This window comes from Ambystoma mexicanum, chromosome 5p (assembly GCF_040938575.1).
Source record: "Ambystoma mexicanum isolate Mex_15411 chromosome 5p, UKY_AmexF1_1, whole genome shotgun sequence".
Taxonomy (NCBI): domain Eukaryota; kingdom Metazoa; phylum Chordata; class Amphibia; order Caudata; family Ambystomatidae; genus Ambystoma; species Ambystoma mexicanum.
Window position 1 is genome coordinate 352433383 of NC_090930.1, and position 21822 is coordinate 352455204.

Below are 21822 nucleotides of genomic sequence, written 5' to 3' on the forward strand. Positions count from 1 at the left end.
GAAGAGTGGAAGCATTTAAAACCGAGTAGTTGAGCTTATATAGCGATTTTGTCAGTGGTTGTGCCTGACACATATATTGATTGGATATTAAAACCAAGGGAGAGATTTTTGATTGCATGTTTGAGATGGAGCCCCTTACCAGCAGAGCTTGTTTTGACTGGTGGAAGGGTTTATTTCATTCATCTGCAATGTATCCACGTTGTTTGACTATTGATCAGAATGTTTTTATATTTTGTGATATGTCTGAGATGTTTCAAATATTAGGAGGAAAACATTAATACCCATACTTTGGAGTAGAGGATTTACAATTTGTAGACCTGAATTGTACAATTTATTTTTTTTATTTTGCATTATTTGTAATTTTATTTGCATTAATTGATTACAACTTTTGCAAAACATTAAAACACTGATCAGACCTCCTCCAAGCAGTATCTCCTAAAAAAGACAGAACATGAAGGAGAAGTGTGTAGGTATGTGACCATTACTGGTGAACATTAACAATAATCATAAGGTTAAGCCTTCCATTTTGTCTATGGGAGACTTTTGTTCAAAAATGCCACTGTGGCTAATACCAGTGGGACCCTTTCCCCATCCAAGAGAAGTGCCCACCAGCCTTCCAAGTCTACTGATGGCATTTCCTTCAACAACGGACCAAAATAGTTTGTTCTCTCCAAGGTCAACCCTGGACAAAATGTCAAAAGATGTTTTAAGGTTTCCACTTTGCCCACCTTTGCACAAAAAGACATTGGTTCGTTTTCAGGATGTTAGATGGCAATCTTGTTGCGATTATTTTATTAGTTGATAACAGATTCAATCTAATCCTAAATAATTGTTCCTTTTGAAATCTACTCGGGAGCCTAGCTAGGTACCCTGGTAGCACACTCAATTGTTTTGCTTCCAAGATGCTTACAAGAGAGTGACAATCCAATCAAGCTACCCCAACTTGATATTTACCCTACACAGGTTTGATTGTAAGTCTTCTTCAGTGCATTCAATCACCCTCAGCTTGTTGCGGTTGACATCGACCTATGCCTTTAGAGACCTGTTGGTCCCATCCATGATTTCATTATAAATGATCTCAATGGTTTTTATGTGAGAACCCAACAGAAATGTGCTGAAAAGGGCCAGTCTCTTCCAGTCCACTGTTGCCTTTAATGAAAAGAGGCCAAACTCCCTATGAAAAATCTGAATAGGGAAAGACATTGGAATTCTCAAGACCTTCTTCCAAAATAGGCCTTCCAACAGAGGCCAGAAATGTTTAGGAAGTTTTAAGATTGCCTCTGCACCGTAGGTCAAAGTAGGAACAACTTTTGACCTAAAATAGTTCAGAACAGGAATCAATGAGAATTGTCCAAATGTCCTGTTCACTGCTGTTGCTTGATTTGCTTGATTTGTCAATGATTTTGCTTTCCTTCGTAGTGCATTTCTGGCCAGGGTTTCAATGTTACTGTTGTTAACCCAAACCTCTAGGTACTTAAATGATGGAACCTGTTCGATTCGCGTTTGGCCCAGGTACCACTCAGGATTCTCTTTCAACTTTTCTGTTTTTTCAAGCACCAAGATTTTTGTTTTTCTTGTGTTTATCTGCAAGTCATTCTCCTCCACTTCCTTCCTCAGTTTGTCCAACTGACGCTGAAAACCAACCAGTGTTTGGTCTATCAAGCCCTAGTTATCAGAAAAGAGAAGGTGGCTTACATGGACCCCTCACTATACGTGGTGGAAAACACCTTGCTAGGTCCCGAGATAAATTGAGATCAGACATACAAAGGTTAAAAAAGAGCAGTGCCAGTGGGAAACCTTGTTTTAGGCCTCTGGAGGTTTTGATCTCTGATGACAAAAGACCCCATTTATTCAGTCTTACTCTCAGGCTGATGTTTGAGTGCAATGAGACCAAAGGCTCCAAAATTGGCTTTGGGCAGTTCCATGTTGACAGATTTTTCCACAATTGTGTATGACCAACCTGGACAAAATCAACAAAGGCCAGGTATATTCTCAGTTTACCTTCCCATAGCATTCCTTTCAACATGCTCAACAGTAAGATGTAGACCCCTGTGCCAATCCCCCTCACAAAAACAGCTTGGAAGGGGTTTTTGCATCCTTCAATCCCAGACCATTCATTTAACTTCATCAGCAACATGGAACCATAGATCTTACCAATCACAACCAGACGGGTGATTGGGCTATAGTTCTTAGGATCTTCCCTTTCACCCTTCTTGAATATTAGCACCATTATTGCTCTCCTCCAAGAGTTAGGAATGGAACAGTTCTGGGTAATTCATTTGAACAACAGATGAATGAAGGCAGCCCACGATTCCGGGTTTTGTTTCAGCAGTGCATTAGTAAGGCCATAGGGGCCAGGTGCACAGGAGCTGTTTAACTTTGTTAGTTTCTTCATTATGTCCTCAATGTCATGGGGCGTCCCATGGTATCAGCTCTTCGCTCAATTCAGGGACACCAAAGTCATTTTTCTCTTTGAAAAGCCCACTGAAATGACATATCCATGCTTCCTCCTGAACACAATTTAGCTGCGATGCAGTGATATTACCTGAGCAGGAATTTAGCAAGAACCAGAATTCACTCACTGTCCTCCCACAGATTACTTTCAGCATGTTTTCAGAGTTGTGCTGATACATATTTAACCCGTGGGAGAACAGCCAGTTCTTGTAGTATGAGGATGCATTTCTAGCTGTGAGTAAGTCATCCGGATGTTTAGAGTTAACTGCTTTTTGTTTAATCCTCCTCAGCTCTTTTCTTTTAGCAGTCAGGAGTGCATCGTAGGAGTGTAGTATATGTGTAACTCGTTGATGAATTCCACAAGTTATTGAGTGGAGACATTCAAGTAAGGGCATGTAGTCCACTGAGCCACATTTCTCCCTTACCTCTGTGTTCAAGTAGTTGTTCACAAATTGGGCTGTGAGAGGTTCTATTGAGTTCCTCGACATTCTTAATCTGATCTCTCTATTGCGCTCAATTACAGGGCCTCCAATCTTTTTCTTTCACGACCAGAGGCTGCTACCCGAGATATTGTCAGCAGATTATGATCACTGTAGGATGTTTCCACCACTTTGAAGGATGTTAACATAGGTTGCAAGTTCCTGGAGACAAAAACATATGGGCCTCATTACAAATCGCCCGGTATGGAAACAACGGTGGCGGTAAACCCGCTCCCACCGTTGTTTCCATGCCGGGTGATCACAACTCCTGCAGGCGGAGGTGTCAAACCCGCCAGGTCTGATCTGGCGGGTTTAACACCGCCCACCTGCAGGCGGACGTGGAAACACCAGCACCATCACGAGATGGTGTCGGTATTTCCATGATCCCTGTTCCCATTGAGTCCTATAGGACTCAATGGGAATGGGGATTAACACCATTCCACCTCTGGAATTCCCGGGACACCAGGGTTGTAATGCCCTGGTATTTCTGGGAGTCATGGAGGCGGAATGGTAATACGAGTCTGGCAGTAACCAGGCAGTTTTACTGCCTCAGTTACCGCCGTCCTCGTAATGAGGCCCATAGTCTATGACACCCTCTTGTCATTCTGTCGACCAAGTTGCTTGCTGGCGACGTCCTCCAGCATTTGTGTCCATTGCACATTTGCATGTCCCTTGATGCCATAACGGATTGCAAAAAGATTCCTCTTGATGCTGAGGTTTTTCCTGTACACAATCTTTTATGACAAGGTCCCCCAAGAGACACCTGGTGTTTAAATCAACACACAGGATGATATTAGCAGCGTCGTGGTTAATCTATACATCGTCCATCAAGAATGTCACCGGTTCCTGGAAGACATCATTTGAAAAAGAGCCCTTGGGTTCCAATATAGATATGATTGCAAGGCGAAGTGCATTGACCTGGCCTTGCTCCTCCGTGGTTGGCGACCATCCTACTATGATTTCCTGGGCAGACAGTTTTAAAAAAGCCACCTCAGTTAGATTGCCATTTGGAGAGCTGATGTTGGTCTTCCTTTGGCGGGGCTCAGGGTTATGTTGTATCCATCAAGGATCGGTTTCTGACAGACCCAAGTCTCTTGGAAACACAAAAGGTCATAGCCCCCCAAATTATCGTAAAATGTTTGAAACCCCTTGTGTTCCACAAGGTCATTCTCAGTAGTCATGGAGGGGTTTCCTTACATAGCTACAGACTTCCCTTACTGTCCAGAGCTCCTGACAGCCATGTCCAGCAAAAGCTATCCATGTTAACTGGGTCGTTCCTGGGGGCTGTCCGTACCTCTCTTTTCAGTCCAGTTACATTATCAGTCAGGCTTGTGATGTTGAAGTTAGAGCTAGGCCCTCCAGGAACACATTTTGTCCCCAAAGGTTCTTGAAAATTAAGCCTTTTCAGATTGCCTGCTTAGTCCACTACACTTTGGTAAGTCTTTGACGGTCCTCCTGATTTGATCGTCTTGACGATTGTGACAGGGTCTGTGCTCTCCCTGACCGGGGGCTCTGGGCTGCATTCCAGAAGGTTCTTTCACCACTATAAGATTGAAACCCAACATTACCAGACTTTCTGCAACATCCAACAACATTCCCTTCACCACCGGGGAAGTTGTATGGAAGTAAACACTGTCCCAAAATTCAATGATTCTTAGGTCCCCAGACACACTTGGTGGAGGTTCGAGATACAATGTATCACATCTATTACACTTTTTCTCTTCAATATTAAGGCATCTTCCTTGTCTAGTATTCGCTCCAATTTAACTGAGCAAACGCTTTTCCCACTTTGTGGCTGAGCTTCCGTAGAGGAGTGTGCCATTTGATCTGTTCTTGGAGCCCCGGCAGCACGCCCAAGTTTGACATCCTGACTGAGGAATACCTCCCGGATGGCTGACTCTGGCGAAAATTGGGCATGACGTCGACCCTGCCTACTGCCTTTCTGCTCAGAGGCTAGTTGTCTGGGCCCTGAGTTGTTTCCAACTCAATCGTCCTTGTTCAGCTTGTTGGTGTTTTTCCCTAAGCTCTTTGCCATATTTCAGCCATTTTTAAGAATTCGGGCGATTTATCTCACAGGAAGGTTTGTCCAACCAAAGTGAATAGGCCTTTATTCTGAGTTGGACTTGTCACTCGGGGGCCCTGGTTTTCCTCCAGTTCCGTCTCCGATTCCTCAATTGACTGACAAGTTTATTTGGTCCTGGGATTTTGTGGCTTCTTCCTCTATATCATCTGATCTCTCAGCACCTTCTCGGTCAGATACCGTCAATAAAGAGTGAGGGGTTTTCAGCACTTGTGGTCGTCCTTTATGCCATTAGTTACTGTAACTGAGACAGCTCCCTGATTTCGATGATTCTTTTGAGTTGATGCAGCAGTGCACATTTTGCTTAAGCAAGTTTGTCAGTACTTGATCTTCTTTTCTTTTTCTGCTTCTGGGAAAAGATGGGAAACTCCTGAATCAGATTGCCTACAGTGTTTGTTTAATCTTTGTGGACCTGGGTCACAGGATCTTCGTTTGTTGGGCCCTTTCCCACTGATACAATCTGGGGGACCTAAATTACTTCCCAGTCATCCTGGGCCGTGTTAACGCTCCTCTTAGGTGTGCGTTCTTTGTGAACCCGGTTCTCATATGTCAGGACCTGTCACTGATGTCTGAGCATGCTGGTCCCTTGTCATCCCCATTAAGTCTTGGGTCTTTGGGAGACTTGAGTTCCTTAGTTCAGAAGCAGTAATGAAGCGCTCGACAAACAGCAGTTTAGAATGCACCATTGCCATCAAAGTGGTTTGGCCCTTTAGGGTGTCATTCAGTGCCTTGTATAGCTTTGTAAAAGTGCACCAGGAAGACATGATAGTTAAGAGATATGGTTTAGTTTGCTGGGCTGGTGAGTGGGAGAAGGGAATTTTGTTTATTTTGTTAATTGAGTCGTTGTTTGAATACTTGGTCGAATATTCCGAAGTTGATGAAAGATTTTGCGGCTCTTATGCGAGGTAGGGCAAAGGGATGTAGTCTGAATCTTGCATGCAGCACCCCCAGGGTCAACAGATCTCTGGTGGCCCAGGTTGCTCCGTCTGTCTGGAACGGTTGTGCTCCCTGACCCATCAGATGTGTCTAGGGTTTCTCAGAGTTTCGCTTTGCTGCATTCTCATGTCCTCGTCCCTCTGCCTTACAGCCATGGTCCTGACCATGGGGGAGTTTCTTAGTTGTTGAAATCTTGAGACAGAGTTCCCATTCAGGTTTAGTAACTGGGGGTCCTGCGACTTATGACTCACCGACAACCTTATGTTGAATCGCAAGCGGTGCCTTCTTTGTTAGGTGCTGCAGTTTCTAAAAGTCTTGAGTCGTGTGCCCCCATCTACTTTAAACATATACATTATTTTGAGTTACCAGGGGGACCGTCCCTCTTCCGCTCCTTGCAAAATCTCTGCATCAGATAGTTCCCACAGTGTTTTGGAAAAAAGTTCCTTGTGGATTTTACTTTAAGTCGGTAGAAAGCTGTGAATTTTACTCCGGATGATAGCCCCCTAACAACGTTGTTTCGATTTGATCATGCTGATATAGAAGAAGTCGCCCCCTTAGTGGTATAGATTTTGAAAGGACCTCTTGTGCCAGCAGGGCATCCCCAGTGGTGTTGGGGGTGCCCTCCCACACTACCTATGATGCCCTGATGGCCATTTTTGGGTTGCTAGATTAATTATTCATTTGATATTCAAGAACCCCCAATAAAACAGTCTGTGAATTGGCTTGAAGGGAGCTCTCTTCAGTAGAACTGTGAATGGGGGCACCCCTATTCCCGTGGGCTCCAGGACTACCACGGGCTCAGCATTTGTTAAATGAAATATAGGTGGAGGACTCCGTTTGAGGGAAGACACATGGAGGTCATAAATCAGCGAAGATTGGGTCCTACATACTGGGTTATGAAACTGTGCAGAGACCTGCTTCATCTGAGGAGAGGGTTGAGACAAAGTTGGCAGAGAGCTCATTTGACTTTCTGCCACGTGAACCATGGCTGTGCGCCCGGCTCCGTGTGGTTAAGAGATACAACGTTCACCCTATTAAAGCCGAAGTCATTTGCCAGCCATTCTTCGTCAATACGGTCACTGCCCTGGAATCCGTTGTTAGGAGCATCAGCAGTACTCATTAGCAAGGGAACCCCTGTCTCGCCTTTCAGGTAAAACATTTTTGGGTTGGTTCTGAGGAGACCAACACCTCCAGCACCAAATGACAGCCTTAGCAGTGGCTCTGACTTCATCGTCCAAAACACGATGGAATATAGGAACGACTGAAGTCCCAGTAAATGCTGGTTGGTTCTTTTGCTATTGGAAGAGAGTCGGATCTCTGCGTTAGAGACAGTAATGCACAATGTGGTGACAGTGAGCAGGGGATTGTACTTTGCTGTGTGGGTGTGGGGTTCTTGAAACAAAGTGAAGATTTGGTGTTAAAGAAATGTTTATAGAAGCAACTATTCTGTTGCACTTAGCGGCAACTTTGGAAGTCATGGTCCCTCTGGTAGGCTGGAATGAGGCTGAGACTAGGGCTGCACAATGTCTCCTTCGCCATGCAGCTTTGAACTCTACAGATTACGTCCCTCTTCCATCCCCCCCCACCCTACCTGCCGGCCGACTGAAGTGCGTCTGAACTCATCGCCAAACTCTGTGCCAGCGCTCCGTGCTGCAGGAAGAGTTTCAATGTCCTTAAAGTGATCAAACAGAAATTAGGGTAACACTGCACACGCCTTCTTCAGCAGGAATATACCAATTCAAAGACGACCTCTCTCTTAAAGAGTTTAATGTGACTGAAGTTGTCGAAATCCACAGCGGTGCTCTGCACCAAAGGAAGGCTTTTCAATGTCCTTAAAGTGATAGGACAGAAATTAGGAAAATGCTGCACACTCCTCCTCCAGCAGGAATACTGTACTGTTGTACTATTTGATGCTGGCTCACGACACACTGACTATGATATGATATGATATGGCATTTATAACACGCTTATACACAAGTGTTTCATGTGGGTCTTGCAGCATTATCTTAGCGTAGCATGTCGTGATTAGAAAACACAATGATTAAGTCTTCACTAATTTAATTTGATACTGGGCATGCAAGACATTTTTATGTTCCTAATCTCTAAGAAAATATTCAAAATGTTATAATTTGACTACACATTCATGATCTTGGTTTTGGTAGTATTACTTATGTTTTGTATTGATGTGATATGTATTTAATTTTCGATGATTCTCATTTTCTTAATTCTGTAATTTATGCGAATGTAATGGCACTTGCTGAGTAATGATGCATTGATGATTGTAATTTACTTTATTATTATTAATATTACTATTATTATTATTATTATTATTATTATTATTATTATTATTATTATTATTATTATTATTGTTTGTACTGGTATCCTGTTTTGGTCTTGAGGGTGAGTCCCAACTGGGACAGCCTAACATAGAAACTACATGACTGTTCTAAATGAAATACTGATGATATATTTAATGATGCAATTCAACACATGAGTATTGAAATATGTGCATGGACTTTACTAAATACAGGCATCTGTTGTATTTTTCCCATTAATGTACTGTCTATTTTGTTTGACAAATGAATAATTTACAATTAGTGGATGTTTGAAGTTGTATTTCTGGAGAATTACTATGTATGTTAAAATATCCTTGTATGAGATATACTAAATGTATTTTGGTTTTATTGGATATTTCAGTTCAGTCACGTTTATACACATTGGTGAATGAGTTACTCATATTGCAGAATGCACATTTATCTTGTTTTTTGTTTTGATTTCCTTCACACAGATATGTCATAATTATGAGTATACATTTCAACTTTCTGTTTCCAGTTATTGGATAGTCTATTGTGTATGCATTGTTGGCTTCATACACACCTAACTATGATATTCCATAGATTTTTTAAGAGGGTGTGGGTGTACTTTTGCCACACACCCACAGGAAAAGTATTGTGATTGGCTGTGGAAGAAAGAGCACCCTGGTTTACACAGCCCTGTGTTAGGGAGAATTCTCAAGAATGGCTAATTTTCATTACCTACTGAGTCGCTCAGTAGCTTTGCTGGATATCTAGAATTGATCTTTTTCGACTGGTAAGAGTGTGAGCCCTTTTTTCCCGCTCTTACATGTGTTTTGCTGTGTGTGTTTAACATTTTTGTGTTCATAGACTGTGTAGCCACACCTACTTGAAGAGCATCATCTTTCAGACTTCCCACTGACTCCATTTTTCTGGGACTTGACTTCTGTCTTCCAGAAACATGTAAAGTTAGCATTAACTTTATGTACTCTCTTTAAACCACAGACCCAGTACACCCCATCTTACATGGAGTATTGGAAAGGGTTTATACATATACCTTTTTGGATGTTTCTTTTGGAGCACTGTTTCGCTCCCATTTCATCAAGACTTGACTGGTGGCAGTGGTAACTACCCTATGTTTCCTACCTATGGTTATCTTAAATAACCATGGTATTGTTTTAGGATAGCTTGGTAGCCTCGAACGTAAACCTGCTTGACCATATACGTTTTTATATGGTTCCGGCTGGGTTTATTCGCCATATCTTTTTGAAAATGTCTTTCTCGTGTTTTTCTCTGTGCGCCAAACAAGGTTTGGTTCCTTTGCTCACCGTATCTTCGCAGGCTTCTACATAGAAGCCCGCCTTAGGCGCCAGGAATCTTCTTACCCTGAGCTGGTGGGACCAACCAGTTTGCCGGACTCCCTCCTCTGGTTGAATTTGCTGTACAGAGCTACAGTGGACTGGGTAGCCAGGAAGGTCAGACCCTGCTTGGGTTTTAAGGAGCGCATCTTTTATCCATTGCTTTGCTCTGCTGCTGGTTTCATCCCTGGGTAGTGCAGGACCCTCCAGTCTTCCTACTTCATGTCAGTCCGACAGTCGCTGCAGGAACTACCAGGAACGTCCGCCTCAGCTACAGCTTCTTCTCCATTTAAAGGTACTGTGCAAATCTGGTTGCTCGTTTCGTTCAGCCACGGTGAAGGTGCTTGATACCTTTCGCCAATCCGAGGGCTTGTCCTTCTCTTCTCTTTAAACTAACTTTTCTGCCGACCATCTTCATCCGGAACTCTTGGCAAAGACTTAACTGCAAACTACCCTGAACTGTATGATCTTGATCTTGATCTTTTGTCCTATTGACTTTGGTCCTAAGCATATTTGATTTGATTGATCACTGTAGTTCCTTTTTCTAGTTTGCCCTGCTTACCTACTTGTTGGTACTGCTCAATTTTAGCCTAACTTTGTCTTTCCCTCCCTTTTTAATTCATGGAGTACCATTTTGCTCCCACTTCAATTGTGAGCTTAACTTTAGAAACCCATTGGGAGTGATGTGGTCTATTAGTAACGTGATTTTTCAACTGCTTTACTTTCGTGAAATGTTACACAACTGATGTGTAAATAAATGTATAGTCTTTTACTCAGAAACATTGAGTCAGTGTTTGTTTGAATCATAGTAATTGCTGTCCTTTGTGTAACTATTTGATACTGCTCACTTACTCTTGAGATAGGTCTGGCTACTCAGCCATTGCTACCACTTTTACTGTGTAGTACAGGCTTGTACCAAAGGTGAATTTGTACTGTCACTTGTAGTCTTAATTGTGTGTGGTGTTCCCAAAGGGTACTGCATATAATTCTGCCTGACACCCAGCATACGTGAGCTGAAGACCTGTTGGAGGTGCCCATGAGCAGTACTTACAATATGACCCAAGGAGGGGGGGCATTACCGGTTGGGCAATGTAGTCCCTTTTCCCTTTCCATGTTGGCCAGTGTCGAAGGAACTCAGAGCTGCGGCTGTGTTTCAGAGCCTTGTCATTCTGGTAGGGCCCAGGGCAGGGCCAATGAGCTTGCTTTTTACATGCTCATTGTCCCTCACCGGGATCTAATTATCTATAGTTGCTGCTAGTGACTTTCAAACAGCCAAAGCTGTTGAGACATAGACATGGTATTATTTACAAGTTTTAACATTACTCCACAATGTTCAATGCATATAATAGGATAGATTTGGATCTGACAACTCACCATTAATTTGGTTGCATAAGATGCAGAAAAATATCTATGAGGGAAATATGTGGAGGGTGCATCTATATGTTCTGTAAGATCCAGCATATACTGAACCCCTGCATGAGAACCTCAGCACATGACAGTGCAAATGTTATTCATTTGCTGCAGAGGCCATGCCATAATTGCAGGAAATATGCATGATGATAAAGACAGAATTTGCAAAACATCTGACAGAAGCACAAATAATTTGAAACAGCCATTCCGGAAACTGTGGGATTGCATATACGAACTGGTACTCCAGAACCAGGAGTGAAGCTAGTACAAGTACATGGTGAGATCACGACAGACACAGAAAAAAGTATTACCTGAAATGAAACAAACATCATAAAGAGGGTGACAAGTCTGTCAAAACTCTAGCTTGCACTTTCAGTGAGTGCTTTGTGGTGAGCAGTAACGGTTTCGTGGAGGACCCTACTTGGAGAAAAGTTTGCAGAACAAATGCTTGTCCTTTAATAGCTGGAACTGTGTCTCTGCCTTCGTCCTGTGAACTGTTAAAATATTCAGTCGTGTGCTTCTGTGGGTGCACTCTCAGAGAGTGTCTTATGGAGTGGCGGTTTGGCTGTGAGCTTGGCCTATAAGTGGTGTTCGGGTTAGGTAGCTTGCGGATGGAAGTCCTGATTACAGAGGCAAAATCGTTTCAGAAAGCTTCCGATAGAAGATCTCATTAGGCATCATTATGTGTTTGCCGGTATACCACCAGTAAATCTAGCGGGATACCAGCAAACAGACCTACTATTACTGGTGCCTGATATACCTCAATTACATGCATATTACAGGTGCTGGCTATGGTACGTTAATCCCCATTTCATGGAGTCCATAGGTAATACCAGCTGTTTATTTCTGGTGGGGTGCCTGAGTTACCTCCAGCTCCTGGCTGGAGGTAAATCAGGCCAACCCACTGGTAAACTTGTACTCTGCTGGTCTGGAAACGTACTGGTAAATGTAATTACCAGCATGTTCATTCCAGACTGGCAGATTTATAAAGGGGCCCATTGTACTCTGTTTGCTCTCCTGTCATCTGTGTCCAGTTATTTTCTAATAACCTAATCTACTGTATGAATATGCGCTGCGAAGTAAGCTAATCTCGGCTGGAACTAATGCATCTGCAGTGGAACTGCTATCTGAGGCTCTGCCATGGGTGAGTCTGGAACTCGCTTCAATTAATTTGCGGCAGGTGCCTGAATATGGAGAAGATCTGCTAACAATGCAAACGCAATTATCACTCCCATCATGTTCAACTCCTGTGGCTGATCAATGACCAGGTGTAAACATCACAGCGTTCTTTCCAAAGTAGAGTGCTAGAACTACTCCATTGCTTATAGAAAAAGGTGTTAAGGACTAATGTGGGTCTGCTGGACAGGAACTGACCGACACGCTATTGTTAGCAGGAGTTCAAATGCTGGAATCTAATATAGAGCAGTTTTATATATATATTTGCTTGCCGGTAACCCATCGGCTGGTTTTACCGGCAACCCCCGTAATGAACCCCAATGTATTGAATTTATTTAATTTGCTACTACAGTTGAGGTTCATGCATTCGAGGGACATTGACTTGGTGGAGTTCCTCGATACTCATTTAAATGAAGTCTTTCTACATATGGAATCAAGATTGGTTGAAAATATTATATTGGAAGCTGCACCACAACCTCGCTTGATGGGCTTACATTTGTACAAAGTCTTTAAAGAGGATATCTTAGTAGCATTGAAAATGGGAATGGAGGATTGGAATTGTGGAAGTCAACAACGACCACAATCTCCGTCAAAAATAACTTCTTTTGATAACCTTGCTCCCACGAGAACTATAGAAGTTGCAGAAAGTTATAGATTAGAGGAGGAAGCTGGAGATTGAAACTGGCTTGCAGCGGCTCTGGTGGAATCCTCCCACCAGAGTTAGCTAGACAAAAAGAAACTTCAGAGAGATACCCATATGGGTTATTGGAACACAAGGGGGTTTTCACACCTGTTTAATTCTGATTGTGGTTTATTTTCTAATGTTGAGGTATTATTATTGCAAGAAACATGGCTCTCAGTCTTCCCAATATTGGACGGCTTCAAAATACATTTGAACTCAGCATTTAAAGGTCTGAGAGGTAGACCTATGTCGGGTCTTCTGACATTGGTATGCAATGTTAAAGGGTTATCTCTTGCTGAAGGGAAATCCCCTAATAGATTTGTGCAAGTGTCTAAATTAACGTGAGATAAATCCTATACTGGGGAGCGGACGTCTATAATGTTAATTAATGTTTAGTGCAAACCGGCTACAATTCGTAGATACTATAGCTAATATCCTAGATGAGAGTTTAGATAAGAACATTTCAGATTTTATCTTATGTGGAGATCTTAATATTGTATGTGGCGATCTCGACCCACATTTTCCAGCGCAAGGTGTGCGTCAAACAGCTGCAAGGGTGAGAGGGAACAAACGTCTTAAATTGAATGAGTCCAGAGGCCTCACCTTGCTAAATGGTAATATGACAGGGGACATCCCTGCAAAATTGAAGGAAAGCCCCTTTTTACCCACACTCCAGACTGAATACAACCATCTAGGTAAATAAGCCAAAAGACAGCTTTGCAAGTATAATAGGGTTTAATATTACAGAATACAAATAACAGCAAAGGACTCTGCTGCATGAGAACGTTCTAGTTAATCTTTGTATAAGCAGGAGCTTAAAAGGCTGTGTAGCATCATCACATAAAATAAAAACTGGTGCCACTGATTGGTGGGACCCTATACATGGGCCTGCTCCATAGGGGATGCCAGGCTACAATTGGTTGGTTCCTCCACCATCGGTCAGGCTCCACGTGGGTCAGCTTGACTCATCTTGGAGTTTGGTGAAGGTCAAGGCACTCATAAATACAATGTTGCTTCTAAACTAACATGCTAATCCTACTTACTATATCACTGTGGCATGCACCTGGGCGTCTCAGGAATTGGTATGAGGGGGTAGGGAGGATAAAATACAGTCTCTGTGACCCACACATTCTGGGCTTCATTGATACTGCATCTCTAGCAAACAAGGTCTCCAACCTGGGTTTGATCTTTAATGTATCCCTTCCTGTACATTGTGTTACAAAGGATGTATTTTATGCTGGGAGGTGAAACAGTAGCGCATGCTTAGATATTTTATGGACACTGGATGTGTTCTAGTACGGCGGGTTCCCTGCTTATCACCTAGCAAGGGTGCGGGGGTCGGGTCAGTGGTGTGGGGTTTGCTTTAGCCTGGCTGGGTCGGGGTTAGAGTCCTGCTGGAGGCTTAATCATGACGAATGGATGCTGCACAGAGCCTGGTGTTGTCGCATGCTCTTGCAGGGCACATTACCCAGAACAATACTAAATGTTTACAACATTGAAGAGACATGGAGGAATTGAACTGGTGGTGTACTTCGTTCTGCCCTAATGATGTTGGTCCAGTGAAATCTTTGCATGGAGCTCGACTGGTGCAGCCAGGTTATACAAACCTGTGTTTTGTCATAACTACGAAATTACATTTCTTGCTATGTGTCTCCTAAAGCCATGCATCTGCTGTTCGTGCAATATTGCTTTTGCACTGAGTTTCATAGTGTGGTTTTCTGCCCCTTATACACTATACTATTTCATATGGGATTCACCTCACTTGAAAGCGCTTAGGGCGGTGGGATATACTAATTTCCATCCCAAAAAAATGAACATGGGAAAGATGTGGTCAAGCGGCCATTTTGGATTATATATTCTCTTTGGGGAATATCTTTCATTATGTGACAGAGATGGAGAGTATGTAGTCTGTCCCTAATGACCATACGCTTTTGCAAATTAAATTGGGGTTCCAGGTGTCCTATTTATTGGAAATTAAATATGGTTTTAAATTGGATGTGAATAACAGGGGAAATCGTTTAGCAGTTGCCAGAGAGGATTAGGAAGCAATGTTGACTTACTTTTTTTCCCAAGCAGTAATCATTGTTGAAGCCATTGTATAAACACAGATACTCCTTTGATATTGTAGTACAGCAGAAGAAGAAGAGATTATGGCCATTCTTGGAAGTGTAGGAATTATAAGTAAAATCGAGGCATCTTTCATAAAAAAGCAATTAAAATGTAGATTTAAAAACTGCTTCAGGGACATAAAGCAAAATTAACTCAGCAAGATGCTGAAGTGATGTTAAGGGCTTTGTCCTCTAACCGTTCTGTGGAAATTTGGAAACTCTTAAAATGTTCTGGGTATTCTCAAATCGCAGTACTAATCTACTCAGTTTCAGAAGATGTCTGGATTAATTCTCATTCTGAGGGCATGGAACAGGAGAGACTTGATCTAGGGACGGCAACATGGGCTTTGGACTTTGGTAGAGAGGATACCAGGTTTATTATAAACAAATGTAGAACTTCCAGTGCACCAGGCCCGCATGGCCTCTATAATGTTATTATTGAAAAGCATCCTGATTAATGGGCTAGGGCATTACAGATAATTATTTAAGGTGCCTTGGCTAAAAAACGAATTCCAGCCTCATGGAAGACTTCCATTATCGTGCCAATATTGAAGAAAGGGGATAGATCCATCCCAAGAATTACAGGCCAACCGCCTTGCTAGATGTCCTGGGGAAGGTATTCGCCTCATTAGTGTTAGTACGGTAAAAAGATTTGTAAAAAGAATGGGAACCTCTGTGAATGGATTAATACTAAATCTTTTAAAACAACATTTGCTTAATGGAAAAAATACTTATTTGGCATTCATAGATTTTGAATTGGCCTTTGATAGTATTGATAGGTAATTGCTTTGGAGTAAGCTAAGAGCTTGGAAGTGTCTTGACTACTTGTTGGAGATTATAGAAGAGTTTTATACGGGTACACCACTTCAGGTATGGTTAAATCAGCAGGGAGAGCTTTCCAGGTGAATGTTTACTATTAGGGGATTTAAGCAGTTTTATTTTAGCTTCCATATTATTTAATCTTTTAATCTCTGACTTGAGTCTAACCCTAAATCGAGCTAAAGCTTTTGCCCCCCGATATAAAAGCAGTCCAATACAATTTTAACTTTATGCAGATGACTTCGTCCTTCTAGACCAAACCGTGATAGGACTGCAAAGACAATTAAGGATGCTTCAAGTATATGGTGAAGGCTGATATCTGTAAATCGAACCTCCATTTAAAGTGGCTAAATCTAAGAGACTGGCTTAACAGACAGGAAAATTGTATGACTCACCCTTATGACACTTATCGGTATATCGGATTTCAAATAGATACTTTAATGTATCGCTTCTGAGACTGATAGCTGGATCTCTGGCAGCCCGGGGAGTAGCACTACATTATATGTTTGGCAGATTTTCAATGCTCCCTGTGATACATTACTATAAAATGAAAATTGTGCCGACATTGATTTGTGGAGCAGGCGTTCAACTTTGTATTCCAAAATCACTCTGGAATGTATTAGAAGGCGTGTTTTAGAAAAGGATTCTGCTGGTGCCAAAAAGCCTCCCTATTCAAATAATTAGAATGAACTAGGGCTACTATCTCTCCAAGAGATGATAAATTGGAAGGGCCTTAGTTTATACAGGAAATGTTCATTGGATGAAAAAGATTCTCTCCTCCTCTTTTACTAAGCCTTGTTATCAAAATCTGATGGAGGGGTGATTGAATGGGAAAATAATTGCCTAGAAATAATGAAAGATGCTGATTTTGAAGTGGATGTGTTGTTGCAAAACCCACAAAGAGAAAAATCTAAGATTTGGAAGAAAGACTGTATAGTTACTCACAATGAAAGTATATATATATATATGTTGTTATTTTATTTATTTATCTATTGGGTATTCATAAAGTGCCTATACAACAAATGGTGTTTCAAGGTGCTACAATACAGAAAAGAAGGTGTACATGGTGTTAGGAAAGATTTCTTAATAGTGGGTAATTTTCCTTCCATGTGGCAACCCCTAAACTTTTTGCTGTTGTTTTCACCATGATCTAGACTTTGCCAGAGAAGTGCAGCCTTCTGTCGCGCTCCTCTGGGCTTTCGCTCCATTCTTACAGGGAAACTGACATGCCCTTAAGACAGTCAGTACCGGGAAACGCTGTTTTCCGTAGTTTCTTTATCATGTTGCAGCTTTCATGCAACATGACACAAGAGGGCACTGTAAGCTAAGTTACTGCTCTCTTGGGTCTCTAGCCTTCTACAGGCCTTAGATACTCTTTTTGGATTGTAACTGATCGGTGCAAGTGAATCACGGACGGGAATGGTGGCAGCGATCGTTTCTTGTGTTTTTGAGCTCCTTTTGGCGTTTTAAGTGCGTTTCCCAAAATGGCCAGACCACGAGGCTCCTTTGTCCTGTCCGCTGACCGTCTTGCCCCCTTCACCTTCCCCAGGTCGAGCCGACCCGGGGCCTTCCTTATTTGGGCATGTACTTTCCTGCGAAACACAGATGCTTTCGCAGGCTTCTACAGGCCTTGTGTGTGCCTCCAGGATGTGGGCTGGGATGTCTGGTCCCAATACACATCCTGGGTGCCTGAGAGTCTAGTGTGGTATGAATGCCTGGGACCACCGTGGTCCGTGATAGGTCCACGTATGGTGTGAGTGTTTTATGAGCGGAGCTCCCATTGGGTCCCCTCCGTTTTGGTGCGAAGGGAATCGTGGATAAGAGGGGGCTGGAAACACCACTACCATGTCGATCTCCTGAGTTCTCACGAACAAAGGAATACAGGAGCCAAGTATCCTGCAACCACGAGGCTGAACCGAGGAATCGCTGGTGACCCGCTGAAGGACTGCTCCTGTCGCCTTGTGAAACCCTTTCTACCTCTGATCGAACCAGAAGGCCTGTACTGGTACTTCGACCCTTGGAATTTAGGGGACAGCTATTCTCGGCATCTTCACCATCTCCTGCACGTAAGCCTTCGGAAGTGTCTCTGAGCCATCCAGCAGACTGACCAGCCTACCCAGGAGTCTTGCTCTGTAACCGCCGCAAGGTTGTGTTGTATTTCGAGTCCTTGTCACTCTCACACGATTCGTACACTTGGCATTCCCAGGTCTGAAGTGAGTAGTGTACATTTGGCTGAGATACACACGGCCGCTCCGTTGCCCTGCTGTGGTAAAAAACTGTGCGGGTTCACTTCGTTTGGGACATCTTTAACTCAACTCTGCTGCTGCAGAATCTACACGACGATGCGACGTCCCCTGCTCCCCTGAACCTGCCAGCACTGAAACTGATGCAGAGAAGCCTGGGTTCGCTTGCATCTGGGACCGTTGAGTAGCATAGCTAGGAACTGGTCACCCTCCTGCAGGAGCCCATAGCTTTTCCCCGCTTTGTCAAACAGCACGCCTTTCCGTACTCGCGCTCTGCTTCTGCTCACAGTGGAGGCTGCGCTTGAGTCGCGGAACTCTGTTCTTCTTCATTTGTGCACCAAACTGAACTGCCTGATTCCCTCAAAGAGAATCCCCTTTTTGCCCGTTGGCACCAGCGTGTGCAGGTACTTTTGAGCACAAGGCTCCACTCTTCGTAGGGCTTGGACTTCCTTTTAGTTAGGTGCCTCTGAAGGCAGACTGGGTCTAATCATTATTTCGCACTGCCTGTTTTCCTCCCCTTCTAGGCGGACTACACATTTCGTGCATCTAACACTTTAGACTCATTTGTATTTGTATATATATTGTATTGGTTTGGTATGTGTTGGTTTACTAGAGTTTTGTTGTGATTTCCCGCTACGGTCATTGTTGCAAAGGCCTTGGAATAAATGTGTATATATTTTTAATATAACACCTGTTTGGAGTAGTTTGTAAGTGTCCTTGCTTTGTGTGCTCATTGCGGGCTTTCAGTCACCCTCACCCCTCTTGAGACCTAGTCTTGACCGCCACGATCGCTACCCTGATTAGTCTGGCTTGTCCAGAGGTTACCCTGTTCCAAGTAATTAGGTTGGCCTTCTGAACTTCTGCGCCGCCAGGACAGAGTTCAGAAATCCGTTTTAACACATGGAATAAAACACCAATAACGGTACTGTCATTCGGAGCGTGCAAGTGTAGTGACAAAAAGTGCAGTGGTGAGAACAGTGGGGGGACGTCAGGTGGGGCAGGAGGGTGTGAGCGAAGTGCAGGCAGAGTGGATGCATACAAGTGGAGAGGGGAGGAGGAGGGGACAAAGAGGGCCTCTGGAGCTAGGCTAGTGCTAGGGGGAGGCCTGGTGGGAAGTGCCAGGGAATGCAGGGAGTGAAACGAGTGAGGACCACATGCTAAGTGCAAGGACTCAGGTGGACCACACTCAGTAGGGATGCATACCCTGCCAGGCTAGTCAGGGGAAGGGGGCCCAGAAGGGCAAGTGCAGGTTGGGGGGTGCTTGGATCGACTGGGCAAGGAGGGCTGGGGCACTGTAGTACTCAGAAAGGACCAGGCAGGCAGTCAATGCATCAGACAGGGCAGTAGCAGGGAAGGGGGAGAGGAAAGTAAGAAGAGAAAAGGCGGGTCTTGAGAAGCTTGCAGAGTTTAAGGAGATCTGGCTCAAGCCTGACAGGCACAGGGAGGCCGTTGCAGAGGGAGGCTCCTCCCAAAGAGAGAGATCTATCCCTCACTGTCTGCAAGGAAAAATGTCTGATCTGCAGTGAGTTGGAGCTTGAAGACTGAAGAGCTCCAACGAGGAGGTATTTAGGGAGAGAGAGTTGGATGTTCTGGGGTCCCAGGACCAAGAAAGCTTTGTGGATGATACAAACGATTTTGAACTTGATCCTCACAGCCACGGGAGTCAGTGGAGAGATTCTAGGTCTGGATGGATGTGGTCCCTTGGCTTGTGGCAAAGGATATGTTTTTCAGTCTTATTCTGGATTAGTTGAAGGGGGCCAAGGGAGGATACAGGCAGATTGAGGAAGAGGCTGGTGCAGTAGTCCAGCCTAGAGAGGACCAGAGCTCTAAAGACATTGAGTTTCTGGTTGAAGGTGAGGAAAGGGAGCATGTCTCTGAGGAGGTGCAGCTGAAAGTGGGCCTTCTTGGTGAGGTCCGCGATGTGAGGAGAGAAGGAGAGAGAGGAGTCAAATATGATGCCAAGGTTTTTAGCCTCAGAGGAGGGTGAGGGGAGGGGAGGGGACCTTAGGAGGACAGCCAGAGAGTAGGCAGGAGGTCCCAATGAGAAGGATATGGTGGAATAGCAAACCTTTTAACCAGTTGCCAAACTATCTTAACATGTTTTTGAGTGCTTCCTATAGGAACCTCCTTTTAAGAATGTGTTTTAATTTACCCCTGTCAAAAGAGGTTATGGGAGTGAGGGGAAATTTAAGAGGAATTGAGCATTGTAGGGTGTTTGTTGGCTGAACCAGAAACATTGAGCTATTTATTGTCGGTTTTCCCCAAGCTATCAGAATGGAGAAGTCTCTGCTTATAATCTCTTATACAACTTTTAGTGTTGATGAATGGTGTACCATTTTATTTAGTGGCCATTTAGTTTCTATTTCTCTTGCTGTAATTAGATTTTTTTCAAAGGATTTAAGTAGAGAGTTAGGGATTGATGATCAATGGTTGTAAATTGGGTTGGAATATTGAAGATTTTAGCCGGTGTATCAGAAATTGGAAAGCCAATGTTGATAACATTTTCCTTTTCTTGATAAAGTGAAGTGCATATTTACAAGTACATGTATATGTTATAAATTAAATGTGAATATCACTGTCTTTGATACAAGTGAAAGGTTTGATTGTTCAAGCGTTCCTCTTAAATAAAAAAAAATGTAAAAGCAATATATTGCTTGGCTAACTAACAATGGGCCCCAAAAAAATAGAAAATAGAAGCAGACACGGTGAAAGACACACAGAAGATGGAGATTAAAATCTTAAATTCAGAGGTTACTATAATTAGGTGTGTGTGAAGATGCTTGACTTCACATTCACCTACATTACTTAATCAAGTATAAAAATTCACAATGTTGTAAAGCTATTCATTCTTTAGGGGGGAAAGGGCATATGTACTCCATGGTGTAATAGGGAATCTATGAAATGATCACGATAAACTCAGAATTATATTTCAGAAACATCGACACTTGCTGCACAATCAAGCAGAAATGCACTGGGCATCTCATCACCTAGTCATCTTTAGGGATGTATCTATCCTGAATACTTTGTAGGTAAGCTCTGATAGTGCTGCTGGGATAGCCTCTGGCTACATGTAGATATCGATAGGTTCTATGTTTCTTTTCACTATGGCAAGTACAAAATATGGGGCCATGTACCCTAAATTAAACAAGAATGTAAACTGGGGCATTGCTAGAAGCTCAGAAGATAGCCACTTAGATTCTATATTCCCTGCTGCATCTCACATTTATGATCTTATTAGAAGGCAAAGTAACTTTTAGTATGACATTCACTTGTAGACCAGTGTCTGCTGTTTATCATGAGCTGAACAAGATTACTCTTCCTCCCTTCGACAGAGAGGATTGTGTCCAACTCACTTAACACAAGCTTGGAGCAATAAGGAAATGAAGAACACCAAATGGCAGCCATCAGTATCTCCTCAGAGTAGACACTCATCCTCTGCATTGATCTTCGGCCCGGCATGAACCTTAATCTTCATGTGGCATTAGATGGGAGCAGTTTGCACCAGCTCCAAATGCGATTTATGGGCACTCACTCCTCACTCACCTCCACTTTTGACACCATTGGAGCAGCCGGTTCGAGGTGATGAGGTTACCATAGGTATGTGTGTATCCAATGGATTCCTCATGCCCGTGGAGCATCCCAGATGGAGGTGATTCCTCCCATTTGGCATCTTCCACCAGTGGAACTGTGTTATGTTGATGCTAGTATTAAAAGCATTATACCAAGGTGGTGGTTATCATGAAATGTCATAATGCGTGCCCACATTCTGGAGAGTAGTTCATT